The sequence below is a fragment of the Schistocerca piceifrons genome, chromosome 3, assembly GCF_021461385.2.
Source record: "Schistocerca piceifrons isolate TAMUIC-IGC-003096 chromosome 3, iqSchPice1.1, whole genome shotgun sequence".
NCBI lineage: Eukaryota > Metazoa > Arthropoda > Insecta > Orthoptera > Acrididae > Schistocerca > Schistocerca piceifrons.
In genome coordinates this window covers 814,895,455-814,910,917 of record NC_060140.1, presented here as the reverse complement: position 1 = coordinate 814,910,917, position 15,463 = coordinate 814,895,455, and the positions used below count along the sequence as shown (strand labels likewise).

The following is a 15,463-nucleotide window of genomic DNA, read 5'->3' as shown; positions in this document are numbered from 1 at the left end:
TTTCCAACTCTGTAAGGCGGGGTGAGGGCGGGGGCAGTACAGAGCTGGTGTGCCAGCATACTATGAAGTAGATGGTTATAATGTTGGCTAACTTAGCCTTGGTGGCTGACTTTCTTTACACAAGAGTGTAAGCCTTTCTTCTTTATAAAATACTTTCTGCACCCACCAAAATTTTCACCATTTATTATCCGTTGATTACTTGTACTGTACTACTGATTCTGAATCTGTAAGTTGTATTAGAGAAACTACATTTTATAAGTAATCGATGTAATAGTGTATTTATTTCTGGCTGTATATAACTGATTGTAATTGAAATGTAAATATCGTGAATCGCTGGGTAATGGCCAAGGGAACTTTATTTAAATGTATCGATAGTAACGACGAAATGGCAGTGGCTGTGCCGTATTTATCTTTGCGCATGGAAAGTGTCTGTCGCGTAGCGGGCAGAGAGTAAGCAGAGCAGCTTAAGTCATAAAAGAGTAAGGAAGTGTTTGTTGGGTGCTCCAGCCACGTCGGTGTGCAGCTACGCTCGCACCAGTGCAGACGCGCCTGATTCGTTAACCCTCGATTACTGAGAGCACTGCAAGATTGGACAGACGGAACGACCTGCAATTCTAACTATTGACTGCCCCCATAATTATCTGTGGCTCTGGAAACGACTCGGGGTTCTCATCGAACAGCAGCAGCAACAACGGCAGCTTAGCCTTGTCGTCGGCTACATTCTTCGTCGTACTCACAGGTGCAACATCGTGAAGACCGTTAAGTGACAGATATAGTATTTTACAGACTTTACCTTGTGACATTTCTTCACACAAAGTATAACTAACTTGAATAATAACCTGCAGTAGTTAGAACTTGTAGGGCACCTGTGTTGCCATTGACCTGAGACATTACTACCGAGCAGGGCCCCTTTCCCATCCATGCAACCACCGAGTGTCGTAAGAATATGAAAATTGAATAACTATTTACTGCCAGTTTTGTGTGTTTGCTAATGATCAGTTTTAGTCTAAATTCATTTTCAGTCTAAATTTTCTGCCTCAGTAACTGTTCATTCTTCTATTGCACAACAGAGACTTAAATAATTTGCAATTTTAAGTATTAACTCTATTCACTTAAAGTAACGTAAAATTTCACAAGCAAAACTAAGAACTAAAGATACAACACGAATTAAGACTGCACATTTCATTTATTCTCTATTTAGCTCAGCGAGTGACTTCTGTTGTCTTAGTATGTATATTATTGTTGTTATTTTAGAAGTAAAATCAGTCGTTCATCTACTTAAAGTAATTTCACTTCAGTCTTTCAATAATCAAAAACAAATTTCTTGCCTTTTTCTATATTTTGCATTAAGTTACACTGAGGCTACTGAAAGTCATTATTTACATAACGAAGTTTATGTTAAGCAAGTCATTTATTTAACCAGTAATTCCATTAAAATTAATTGTAAAATTTAGTATTTCAGAACAAGTAACTCCAAACTCAGTGCTTTCTGATTCATTGATTTTCTCGTGAACTGTTGTACTGTGGAAAAGTGTGACAACTTTCTGCTGGAGGCCCTTGATTATTTGCTTAAATTTTTTCGCCATTACCATTCCTCAGATTTTGGAGATTCATTGCCCTAGCGGGATGGCGACCGTTTAATTATGTCCTTTTTAGCTAGTAAGTGTTTTCTCTATCGTATCAGTAACTTTTGTATTAAATATTACGTGTTATCGTTTCCCCCTCTGTGCGGTTCGTAGCGATGCACTATATTCCCCTATTTCAAAATTATCATCAGTATTTAGCTTAAGTTTATAATAGATTCTTCCTTCAGAAGAGTCTATTGTACGTTTTCCTCCGACTAACCGGTGTTATTTTCCTTCGGTAACGGTAGCATTACTGTAAAATTTCACTAGGCATTTGCGATCACGGCCAGTTATATCGCAATCCAGTAGCCGATTACGAATGGGGAGGTTACTTCTGGATACCACTTTTGTAATGTGATCTCATAGAGGGAAGAAATTTCATCAACTCCTGGATCATCTGGATTTCATTCATAAGAACTTTCATTCTACACTGGAGCCGGAAAAGGGCGGAAACCTACCTTTCTTATACGTCATGGTTCATCGTAAAACTGACAGCGCCCTGGGACAGGCAAGCCCACACACACGGATTGTACCTGCTCCGAGATCAACCAGCCTGAATGCACTGGATCCATGCCTTTCGGAATTTCATGATTTCGGAAAAGCATTTAAGTCAGTTACTGTCTAAATTACGTCCGTACGGGGAATCATGCGAAATTTGTAACTGAACAGAGGAATTCATGAATGGGAAGACGTAGAATGTTATTTTGTACGAAGAGTGGTCGAAGGATGATTCTATTAAACAGTTATAAGTATGTTACGGTAAACGTGAGGTAAAGCTCAATAAATGCCTAGAATTAAGAATACTGAAATAACTATTCTAACCTGCCACAGTCTGACTCCGTGAGAATATGGAGCAGTTAAGACGAAGATATTGTGTGTTAGTTTGTAAGTTGCTGGGTTCAGATTCTCATATGAGCATCATGACTTGGAGGAGAGAGAGAGAGAGAGAGAGAGAGAGAGAGAGAGAGAGAGAGCACATGTGTGTGTGTGTCTCCGTGTGCTTCGGCCGTGCGCGTGCGCATGCACGATTGCTTGCGTGTGTGCGTGTATTTGAGTACCTGCGAGTGAGGTAGCATCTCATATGCCGACGCGTCATGGAGAGTTTAATATCCAGCGAAGTCCAATCTGCTCCGTCTTTGTCGAGTTCACAAGTACTTTATCTCACCGTTATCTTTTTGTGTTATTTCCTCGAGTGCGTTTACTTAAAACAGGAAAGAACCACGATAAGCTTCTAATAAAGCTTCTGAAAAAGTTACTAAACGTCTCAGTTCCAAGGCTAACGAAGAACTGACAGCCATAATAGTCTTCCGGCCAAGACAGGTCCCGGAACTGCCCGCACCGCGGCGTGGCTCGCCAACGTAAGAAAGGAAGTTTCGTGCCCTTCAAAGGACCGAGTTAGCAGCGAAAAAACTTCGTAACGAAGGAAGTTAAGTTTTCAGAGCGTTTCACCCGTGGCTCTCCAGATTTCTTTTCTGCGCGCGACAACCGTAAGGAACAGAGAGCTTTGCAGATGGCGAAAATCATATTGACGTACACCAACAACGAGTTTCTTGCAGACTTGTCACTGAATTTCATGAAATAATTAACCAAAAGTAAAACTTGTACACTGCGAAAAAAATGGAAAATTAAGCTGATGAAAACATTATTTCAAACGAAAGATGTTGTAGGAATGACAGTGCTGCCTTGTAGTTCATGGGCAGATATTATGGAAAGCTGCAAAGCTATGGAGAAAAGCTGTGCAGAAAGCTTGAGATAGAGAACTTATGGAACTCGTTGGTCGCAAACAACCAAAATTGCTGATGAGCTATATTTCTCTGTCGAAATGAGATAAAGAGAGTTTGAGAACAGTGGTACAAAACAAAAGCTAGTTTACAATGATCTTCTCCAGTGCACCAAAATTCATTTCGCCTTGGAGTAATATCGGATCCCGTTAACTGATTCTTCCGTAGCTTCTTGGTAGAACAAGAAAATTATAAATGGAAATACTCGATGCTTCTTCTATTCAACACTATTAATTTATTCAGGTTAACCGGTTTTCGGCTTGCAAGGCCATCTTCAGGATTTAACTGACAACCGTCGTCAAAGAAGCTACAATATTTGTAAACAAAACTGCAAAAATGATAATTTATTGAAACCCTCAGCTGCCGACAGGTGTTCTTGATATACCTCGACGGGACAGATGGAGATATGTGCCCCGACCGGGACTCGAACCCGGGATCTCCTGCTTACCTGGCAGACGCTCTATCCATCTGAGCCACCGAGGACATAGATGAATAGCGCGACTGCAGGGACTTATCCCTTGCACGCTTCCGGTGAGACCCACATTCTAACTGTCCATAATTTACATACGTAACGTAGCTAACAGATATTTGCCCATCCAATCATTACTCGCACACACTAAGGTGACGATTCCCGCATTCTCACAGACGAAGGTCAATGGCTGGGTAGCGTTCAACTATATATAGGAAGACAGTAACTGTTCTCGAAAGGACGGATGCCATTGATGACCGTTTCAATTATCGTTTGTTCTAGAGAAGCTGCATGGTCATCAATGGTATCTGTTCTTTCGAGAACAGTTACAATCTTCATAAAACTGCAAAAGATGTTACTCATCAAGACTAACCCACGGTCATCCAGTAAAGTCATCTTTGACAGTGAAGTGGTGATGCGGTTAATAAGATAACAACTTGAATAGTAAATAAGATTTTCATTAACGAATAACGTTCAACATGTAATGCACCACTTTTTTTCTCAAGCAGTTTAAGTAGTTCTAAGTTCTAGGGGACTGATGACCTCAGAAGTTAAGTCCCATAGTGGTCAGAGCCATTTGAACCATTTGAACAAAAGCACGTTGACTTGTTGGATGAGACAGCTGTAGTCATCGTAACAAGTTCAAGGAAACATTCCAGAATGAGATATTCACTCTGCAGCGGAGTGTGCGATGATATGAAACTTCCTGACAGATTAAAACTGTGTGCCGGATCGAGACTCGAACTCGGGACTTTTGCCTTTCGCGGGGTAGTGCTCGACCAACTGAGGTACCCAAGCACGACTCACGCGCAGTCTTCACAGCTTTACTTCTGCCAGTACCTGGTCTCCTACCTTCCAAACTTTACAGAAGCTCTCCTGCGAACCTTGCAGAACTAGCACTCCTGAAAGAAAGGATATTGGAGAGACATGGCTTAGCTCTAGAGCACTTGCCCGCGAAAGGCAAAGGTCCCGAGTTAGAGTCTCGGTCCGGCACACAGTTTTAATCTGCCAGGAAGCTTCAAGGAAACATGTTCGATCTATCGCGTGCCGGCCGGCTGCACGAAGCTGTGACTCCTGCAGTGAGGGAACGTGCGGACACTCTTATTCGAGATCATCGACGGGTCGCAATCAAACACGTCGGTGCCCAACTGACGTCTACGTTGTTAGTGCTGACACACTCGTTCACCAGTTGGAGTACCGTACTCGTCGAATAACAGAAGACTATGAAGAGCAACAAAGGGCCATCTGTGCGGAATTGCTTGCTCGTTACGAGGCTGATTCTGACAATTTTTGTCGAACATCCTCACAGGCGCTGAAACAAGAGTTCATCACTTTGAAACGGAAACGAAACCGGCAGTCCATGGAGTGGCGCCATACCACCTATCCTCCGAAAAAAAACTTTGAAAGCCGCAACCTCAGCTGATAAAATTATAGCGACTGTCTCCTGGGACTCTGAAGGGGTAATTCTGTTTGATGTTCTCCCTCGTGACGTGTGTATCAACTCTGAAATGTACTGTGGTACCCTCAGACAATTGAATAGAATTCAGCGTGTTCGTCGCCACAGAAGTCCGATCGAACTTCTCCATGACAACGCAAGTCCTCACACAAATCTGCGCACTCGAGAGGCGCTCACAAAACGTCAGTGGACTGTGTTTCCTCATCCATCCTAAACTTCCCGGCTTCCATATGTTTGGCCCAAACAAAGATGCACTCTGTAGGAGGCAGTATGTTCACGATGGGGCGGCTATTGATGAAGCAAAACTTTGGTTCCGACATCGACCAGTAGTGTGGTACTAGGTGAGCATACAGGACCTCCCAGTAAGATGGCGCAAGGCTCTCGCACTGAACGGAGATAACGTTGAAAAATAGGGTTCTGTAGTCAACAGCGCGAGGTTCAAATGGCTCTGAGCACATGAGACTCAACATCTGAGGTCATCAGTCCCCTAGAACTTAGAACTACTTAAACCTAACTAACCTAAGGACACCACACACATCCATGTCCGAGGCAGGATTCGAACCCGCGACCGTAGCGGTCGCGCGCTTCCAGACTGAAGCGCCTAGAACCGCTCGGCCACAGCGGCCTGCCAACAGAGAGAGAGTAATAGTATGGTGTGTTGGAAAAAGTGTTGCGATACTTACTGAATGCCCCTGGTATAATGTCTGTCGACTAACTTGATTGATTTCGTCTTCGCTCAGTTCATCAATTTATTATCGATTGTGTACACTATGCCAAACATCAATGGCAGCCTTAAAAGCATATGATGCAGCTAAGCGTGTTCCATTATATGTCCTCTTCCAAACTACCAGTCCTACATTCGGCAACATTGTCGTAAAACTTGAACTGCGCGAAGCTCAAAGATCTCTAGGACTTCAAAAATGTAGTGAAAACCAAATTAAACAGCATAATAAAAATTTAATTCATGTCAATTCACTGTTGAAACAATTACAAAGATTATCGCGATATTTCTCGACGAAACATAGAGCCATTTGTGGCATACTGGCAGCATCATCTTCGGTTATCACTTTAAGGTTTTCGAATTATAGTGACATATTGATACGAGTATATTCTGCAGTTTTGTTCAATAAAGGCATGGCTGCAGACCATGACCGTCATATGAAAAATTGTTGATGGTGTACAGCAAGCAGCCACAAACTGGTTTTAGGTTACTTATTCAAAAAGTACCGTCACCATTTTCGCATTTTTCACAATTTATTATCAGATGGCTTTCAGAATTTCATCAAAACAAATGATACATTCGTTTGCTGTGTGTTGTCCTAGGGTAAACAGTAATTCACAACTACAAACGTCTAACAAAAATGGTTGTGCTAAAGATTTGTGTTAGAATTCAACATATTTGAAATGTCTATCTGATGCAAATCTTTGTGTAATTTTCTTCCAACGAAACATATTCTCAAAGATATTCGTATTTTCACAATCACAAACGTTTATGTGCATTGTGAAGCACTTTCTTCTGGTCACAAAACGAGTTTTAAGCGTGCACCACATATTTTGATTCATAACAAACGAAAACAAATACGGTTTACCCAGTACGTGCGTATCAAAGATGATGCGATACAGTGATACAAATATACGGCATTTTTGGGAAAGGAAGCGTAAATTACTGTTGTGTTAAATTGAAAAAATATTTTACATTAAATGTATGGCATTAAATACATACAGATAACGATAAATATGTGTAAGGAGAAGAAGATGAGTGTTTCACGTCCAGTCGACAACAAAGCCATTAGAGACGAAGCACATCTCGTATTAAGGAAGGATGGGGAAACAAATCGACCGTGCCCTGTCATGTACTCGATCATAACTCATTTGTAATAAGCAGTACCCCAAATCTGAAACAACAAATTAACGCTTCATCAATTACTCGGGCAGCAGGACTTGTTCAACTGCACGTCAAACGCATGTCAGAGCGTGACGGGATATTTCTACTTTGATCCCAATACTGAGCGGTGCAAATACGTAATGAATTGGCGTTAATTAATTTAGAGAGTTTGCAAGCACAAGCAACCGTGAAATATTGAAAATCAAGCAGCGTACTCAGTGTCAATAAATAGGCGTAAAAAAGTAATGTGATAATTTACTAATGCTTTCTAACTAAACACTTCTCCAAATGTAATTGCGCTCTCGTGGTTTTTTTTCTGTTTATCGAGCCAGATACTGATCGCAAATTTACTACAGGTGCTAACTTTCTGAATTACATGCACAGATACGTGTGTGTGCATTCATGAACGTACATAAATAATACTTTCTCTGTTTCATACCCCATACACGCCAGCAGACACACACACACACACACACACACACACACACACACACACACAAACCAACCCCTCCTGTGGTAAATTCTTAAGCAGCAAAATGTAAACAACATTAAGAATTTTTCGCTCACACATACTCTTGCAAATGCCTAAAAACTGATCAAAACGAATGATTGCAGTATTCATTTAACAAAGAGATTAACTCTCAGCTTACTAAACTGTCTTTCCGCAGTGTACAAAATGATAATCTGCACGATTATTGGCGCTCTTGCTGCAGACAGAACTACGTGTTTAGAGAATGGGAGCATTAGCGTGACGATGTTCTGTTGGAATACTCTGGTAGCTTTTTATGGGATGTGAGTGTCAAGTGCACAGTGAGAGGTTGAAGAGTGTAAGAGATCATGAGGAACTATTCAGAGATTTGCAGTATTAGATATTTTTAATAAATCAGATGTTTTTCGAAAACGCCTGGTAATGTAACAATTAAGATGATGAGGTTGTCGCTCCTTGTGGCCAAACCATCGAGAAGTGACAGGCTTGATCCTGGCCACTAGCAACACAGTCTCTGCTGTTTGAGGTTGAGGCATTCCACAGCATTCGACTTCATCGTTAAGGGAAACAAGATGTTAAGGTGAAAAAGTGGCTCTAAGACACTTCATCCGTTCCGGGAATCAGTGAAGTCGACCATTTTTGCCTCTTATCGACATTGTTACTGGGAAGATATCGGTCCAAGGGATTGCAATACTTTCTACAATGTTTTAATTTCAAGTTTGAAATCGGATAACAAACGACAAAAGAAATACTTTTTCGTCTGATATAATTACAAATTACCAGTTTTCCGATTAATTTCCTTTACGTGTAGCGTGAAACTTTTCTTCTTCCCAATTCTTATTTTTATACGTCAAGAGCAAGTACCCTATACGTTTTAATGAGTGAGTTTGCGAATATCAAAATATGTGATATAAACGATCGTATCTTTTGATTGCATTGACTTAAAAGCTTCATTTCTTTACATCACCAAGGGATGGCAGACCTTAATATGTGCCGTAAGTTTTAATTTAGTATGTCTACCCATTCCCGAGAAAGAGGGTTCTGAACAGTCGGACAGATAGACAGACAGATAGATAGCAAAGTGATTCTATAAGTGTTTCGTTTTTATCGATTGATGTATGGAGCTCTAAAAATTAAGTTGAACAGACCTATTTGGGGAAATAAAAATAACGATAGTGTATGTTTGGAAGGAACTAGTAACTCCGCTCATTGGGTCGGTACAAAATAATGCCGCACGGGGTAGCCGCGCTGTCTTGGCGCCTTGTCACGGATCGGACCGCTCCCCCCGTCGGAGGTCCGAGTCCTCCTTCGGGCATGGGTGTGTGTGTTGTCCTTAGCGTAAGTTAGTTTAAGTTAGATTAAGTAGTGTGTAAGCCTAGGCACTGATGACCTTAGCAGTTTGGTCCCATAGGACCTTACCACCACCACAACAAAAGAATGAAACTGCTATCAAACTGTTGAACATTTCAGAGAGTTGTATGTGAGTGCCTACTTACAAAATTAGAACGACCACAAAAGTTGTAATTCTTCAGAACGTCTTGGACAGGTGCGGACGACAGACGTTAGTATGGAAAGCTCTGAATATGGGCACCATTGTTATTTAGATTTATGATTAATGCAGCTAACAACAAAGCTAGCAGAGTCCGACTTAACATCTGAGGTTATCAGTCCCCTAGAACTTAGAACTACTTAAACCTAACTAACCTAAGAACGACACACGCATCCATGCCCGAGGCAGGATTCGAACCTGAGACCGTAGCGGTCGCGTGGTTCCAGACTGAAGCGACTAGAACCGCTCGGCCACTCCGGCCGGCTTCATAACATTTAAACTTGTATTAGATATCAGTAAAGTCCTATTGTTCAGAATGGAGAACGGAGGAGGAGGAAAAAAGAGGAAATCTACCTTCTGATGCAACAACCAACTGTACTACAGAAGATAAAGAGCAAAAGAGTACAATGGGAGGGCCATGTAGCCCATATGTCAGATGGAAGACAGGCGAAGATGGCACTAGCGGGAAACCAAACGCCAAACGCCCCATTGGACGACAAAGGCAGCGCTGGATGGACGACCTGGGGAAGGACCTAACAGCCCAGGGAACTGAAGACACCTGGAGGTACCGGACACAAAACAGGAAGGAATGGAGGCAGTTTGTGGAAGCAGCGCATGGTCTTCAGGGCCTTTGGTCGCTGAATATCTATCTATGTATCCTCTTTTTCAGAAATGCTTTTCAGGCTACAGCAAATCTGCCTTTAATACTGTCCAGTCACATTAATGTGTGAAAAGCCTGAATAACAACCTTTTCGGCTCGAAATGTGCAGGAAGAGAGTCAGTGACGTTCTAGAAGGTACCGACAGCGATTTGGGTCCGTGCCGACTCTACTGCCATGTTCAGCTGTCCTGGGTTTCTCGATTGAGGATTCAAATGGCTCTAAGCACTATGGCACTTAACATCTGAGGTCATCAGTCCCCTAGACTTAGAACTACTTAAACCTAATTAACCTGAGGACATCACACACATCCATGCTAGAGGCGGGATTCGAACCTGCGACCGTAGCAGCATCACGGTTCCAGGCTGAAGCGCCTAGAAACGCTCGGCCACAGCGGCCATCTCTACTGAGGATCCACGGCGCGAACAGCCCGATCGAGGTGGTCCCACATATTCTCGATGGGGTTTAAACGCGGGGAGTTTGGTGATCAGGGGAATACGGTAAACTCACTTTGGTCCTCTTCCAACAACCCACATACTCTGTGAGCTGAATGAAACTTTGCATTGTCCTTTCTGGTAGATGACATCGTGCCGAGGAAGGAAAAACAGACTGCATGTAGGGTTGGGCATGGTCCCTAAGGATATATGCAAATTTCGTTGACCCTTTGTGCCTTGCTGAATGACGAGATCACCCAGGGAATGCCACGAAAATATTTCACAGACTATAATGCCCCATTTCTGTCTGCAGGGTGATTGATTTCATACGTCTCACGCCGTATACAGCAACAGCCGTCTATCTGATGGAGCATAAATAGCGATTCTTTTGAAATGGCGCTAGCCGTTGTGGCCGAGCGGTTCTAGGCGCTTCAGTCCGGAGCCGCGCGACTGCTACGGTCGCAGTTTCGAATCCTGCCTCGGGCATGGATGTGTGTGATGTCTTTAGGTTAGTTAGGTTTAAGTAGTTCTGGGTTCTAGGGGACTTAGGGAACTGATGACCTCAGATGTTAAGTCACATAGTGCTGAGAGCCATTTGAACCTTTTTTTTTTTAAAAAAAAAAAAAATGGCCACCTGTCACCACTCAATGATGGACGTCCTGCTGCAGTGAAAATTCCTGGCTTCGTCGCTGATGAAGAGCAATCAGCATGAGTGCATGAACCAGGCGTCTGCTGCGGAGGCCCATACGCGCCAACGTTCGCTGAACGGTCATTCTGGAGACACTGCTGGTAGCCCCTTGGTACCTCTGGGTGGTCAGTTGCTCAACAGTTCCGCGTCTATTCACCCGTACACACCTCCGCAGCCATCGTTCACCCCTGTCATCTATGGCCAGTGATGCACTAAAGGTGCTTCGGCATCATTTTTTCATGCACGGTATACTTCAACCACAGAGCACACTAACGTAGAACGTAGGCGGTGGTCACATTATTTTGACTGACTCTTGTGTATTCTCTCCACTTTGGCCATCGTCAGATTTTTGCAGAGCGAATAACAAAACTCATGAACTATTTTTAGTATCTAATTTCCTATCCCAATTCCATCACCATCGCCTTGTTTAATTCAACTACATTCGATTACCTTTGTTTTGTTCATCAATACCGTCTTCTCAAAACTCTGTCCATCCGTTCAACTGCTCTTCCAAGTCCTCGCTACCTCTGAATGAACTACAGTGTCAACGGCTAACCTTCAAGTCCTGATCTCTTTTTCCTGAAATTTAATTGGCTTTCCAAATATCTCATTGAGTTCCTTTACTGTTTGCAGGAAGTTTATAAGCAAAGTAAATCCGTATCGTCTCGAACCTAACCGTCGAAGTGACCTTCATTCTCACACAGTGGCGCAGTGGTTAGCACAATAGACTCGCATTCGGGAGAACGACGGTTCAAATCTGGGTCTGACCATCATGATTTCCTTTCCCTGTGATTTCTCTAAACCGCTCTAAGAAAATACCGGCTTGGTTCCTTTGAAAGGGCACTGCAAATTTACCTCTCGATTCTTGAAACAATACGAGCTTGTGCTCCACCTCTAATGACCTCGATGGCCACGGGACGTTAAACCTTAGTGTTCTGTCCTTACTCCCTCTCGCTCTCCATTGGTGACGCTTACGCATCGATGAGAAGACGCAAGTTACTAACGAATGATGTATTGAATGTCGCCAAGATAACTCGCTGTTACAGCCCGGTCACACTGATTCGCCAGAACGTTTCGTAAGATATTCTATTGTCTGTGATGTTTTGGTACCCATTTCATCTTACCGCAGCTCGGTCTTGTAGGACGTTGTGATAATCTGGCGTTCGAGTTTATCAGCTCACGAGGACAATAGTATCTGTGAGATGAACACATGGCTCTTCGGCAGTTCAGGCGAGGACGGAATGCCACAGTTGGTGGAGGAGATGGAGGGTGACCTTCGTCGGCGTGAGGAGATGCGGGATGACCTGAGGGAGATGCCAAGGAGCCAGAGGGAAATGGGTAATACATACTCACTCTGCTCACAGACGTACAGTATTCTTTCATTCCTTGCAGCAGCAGCAGCAGCTGGCGATGTCTGGAACGTTGTACTTAATTATGTTCGTTATTCTCTCTCTCTCTCTCTCTCTCTTTCTCTCTCTCTCGGGTACTGGGGGCGTCTATGACGTTTTGGTATTCATTTTATCTTACCGGGACTCGATCTTGTAAGACGTTGTGGTAATCTAGCCTTTGATTTTATCAACTCACGAAGACGTTAATGAAGTTACTACGTCTTGAAGTGTCTTGGCATTGATTTAGTGGACACGCTAGCGGTGAATCCATACCCACAGAGTAATTGGATTTATTATGTACGTATGCCGTGAAGAGAACGGATCAGCCAGTGCACGGGGATCACATGAAAATACACAAGTCGTGAAAAAGCGGCTGTCACTGTAGCTACTATCCTAAATCATATTCCATCATACCTTCTGTCATGGGGTCTATCATATTTTGCGACTGTTTGTGCTCCTTGTGACGCAGAACACAGTGGCAAGATGCACCTCATACGCTTATAAATCACAATGTCTCCAGCGACGGGTTATTTTAACCTTTTAGGTAACACTGGTATATATAAAGCTAGTAACCAAGTGGCATTACAGCGTATAATCGCTTTGACCCTGATTTATGGGTATGAATATTTGCCAGCCCATAACGCATGGTAGTCTTAGAAATCGACACATGCTGTAAAAATGGATGTACGTATCTATGCACCACAACTCCTCCTCAGCCACTATACCTATTTCAGTCAAATTTGGTACATATATCACTTAATGTCTGGAAAGAATCGCTGTGATGGTAAGAATGGAGGGTGAGGAGGTGAAAGAAAAGGTATATCCCACGACGTGCGACTACCCAGGTCTTATTCATCCAGTATTTGGGAATGAAAGCACCATTACGAAACTCTCTCTCGCTGACACACGCCACAAAAGAAAGTAAGAAAGTTTATCGGTTACTGCATTTACGCTGTTCATGTAGTACGTTTTAGTTTATTACTTCTTCACTACTGACTGTAATCACGACACACTGTGCAGACGGTATTCACACATATCACTGAACGTACCTGTAGAATTACGTCAACGTACTACAGATAGTTAAGGAAATATGACGTCACAAACAATGAGGTGCATGACAGACTGCCGCATCATGCACGACACTGAAATTTATTACTTCTTTCCTATTAATCCTACCCGCAACAGGTTGTTCAGGCAGTATCCATATATGCCGATAGGTGTACAGACAAGATTATATCACCGTGAAACACACAGTTCAGCAAATATGACGTAATAAATACTGAAATGCGTGGAAAACTGCCGTAACATGCATGACGTTTAAATTTATAATTTCTCTGCTACTGACACTATTCGCAACACATTTCGCAGGCAATATCCACATATGCCGCTGAATGTACCTATAAAACTATATTACTCTACGATACATAGTTCAGGAAAATTATGTCATAAACATTGATCTGCGTGAAAACAAAACTGCAGGGCGAAATTTACTAGAGATACAGGTGAAAATACGTGTACAGATACGTGTGAAATACGTTAAATGTTCGTGAAATGTATGTGAGACGTACGTACACGGTCAAAGCCGTGGGTAAAAAACGCTTCCTAACCGCCTGGATCAATTTCAATCAAATTTTATACACATAATACTTACTATTGTCAGTTATGATGATGGTCGAAGTAGAGAGGATATAAAATGTAGACTGGTGATGGCAAGGAAAGCGTTTCTGAAGAAAAATTTGCTAACATCGAGTGTAGATTTAAGTGTCAAAAGTCTTTTCTGAAAGTATTTGTATGGAGTTAGTCATGTATGGACGTGAAACATGGACGACAAATGGTTTAGACAAGAAGAGAATAGAAGCTTTCGAAATGTGGTGCTACAGAAGAATGCCGAAGATTAGATGGGTAGATAACGTAACTAATGAGGAGGTACTGAATATAATTGGGGAGAAGAGGAATTTGTGGCACACCTTGACTAGATGAAAGGATCGGATGGTAGGAAACGTTCTGAGACATCAAGGGATCACCAGTTTAGTATTGGAAGGAAGCGTGAATAATGCGGGGTAAGAAGCACCCCACAAACTTTTGGGGTAAGTGGAGGTGGGGAGGGGGATGATGACGTGGGGAGAGAAGGGGTTAAGGGTGGGTAGGGCGTCAAACGGGCGAACTTGGAGCAGGGGAGGCACCACAGGACTTTTTAATTTCATTCTATACACTTTTACAAATAAATTCATAATACTTTTTCAGCATGACCAGGAACAAAAAAAAAACAGTAAAATAAACTTTTTTACATATGAAATTTCATCATTTTTTCACTTACTATTGGCTGAATTTATTGCTATAAGTGCACTTTTCTTCATTAGTAAGAGAGATTCTTCAATGAATTTTGCACAGCATACAAACCATACTTACAGATGTATGAAACTCTGGATTTATTTTATTTGTGAAAAAATGAATTTGCTGTTACATTTTAAACTTCATGTTTGGAAAAACCTCAAATTTTATAGTTAATTACGTCAATTTTTACCACAGTTTTAATACATTTTTCATTAAGGACTTTGTGTTTAATACGCACAGTAAGTTTGAAAGTAATAAGATATTTATTTTGGATGTTACATGTACCTAAGTACAGAAAACTGTGTTTTGCGGAAAGTGGCTGTTGAAGTTTCTGCTTGTATTTGGGAGTCTTTTAGAACTGCCCACCTCCAGAAACGATTTATCTGCTTTCACTACACGCTCTCTGTCTTTCGCATAGAAAGCTTTGATGCAGTTCGCTCCAGGGTTAATTCACATTTTCTCTAAAACGTATTTCCTGCTTTGCACACCATCATTAAAACCTGAAATTGCATCATAAAAACCAATAGCAAGTGCATTTCTTCCCACAAAAATAGTTTTTGGCAACCTTTCCAATACACAGTGGTTTGGGTGCCACCTTGAAGACATTTCTTCTATAAGTTTTCATTTGCAAGGTCCCTGCATGTAGGTTTGACCGCTTCTATTACAACAGTAGGTAGAGAATTCCTGTGATGATATTCTTGATTTACGT

The 15,463-nt window shown here is 42.1% G+C and overlaps 1 protein-coding gene and 1 non-coding gene across 2 annotated transcripts in view; both read right to left on the bottom strand.

Annotated features, from left to right (window-relative positions):
* LOC124789082 (serine/threonine-protein phosphatase rdgC) overlaps positions 1 to 15,463 on the bottom strand; it is a 1,335,318-nt gene that overhangs the window by 1,183,422 nt on the left and 136,433 nt on the right. The gene's annotated exons all lie outside the window — the stretch shown is intronic.
* On the bottom strand, positions 3,816 to 3,889 carry Trnat-ggu. Its single transcript has one exon. It is a non-coding gene; the product is annotated as a tRNA-Thr (tRNA).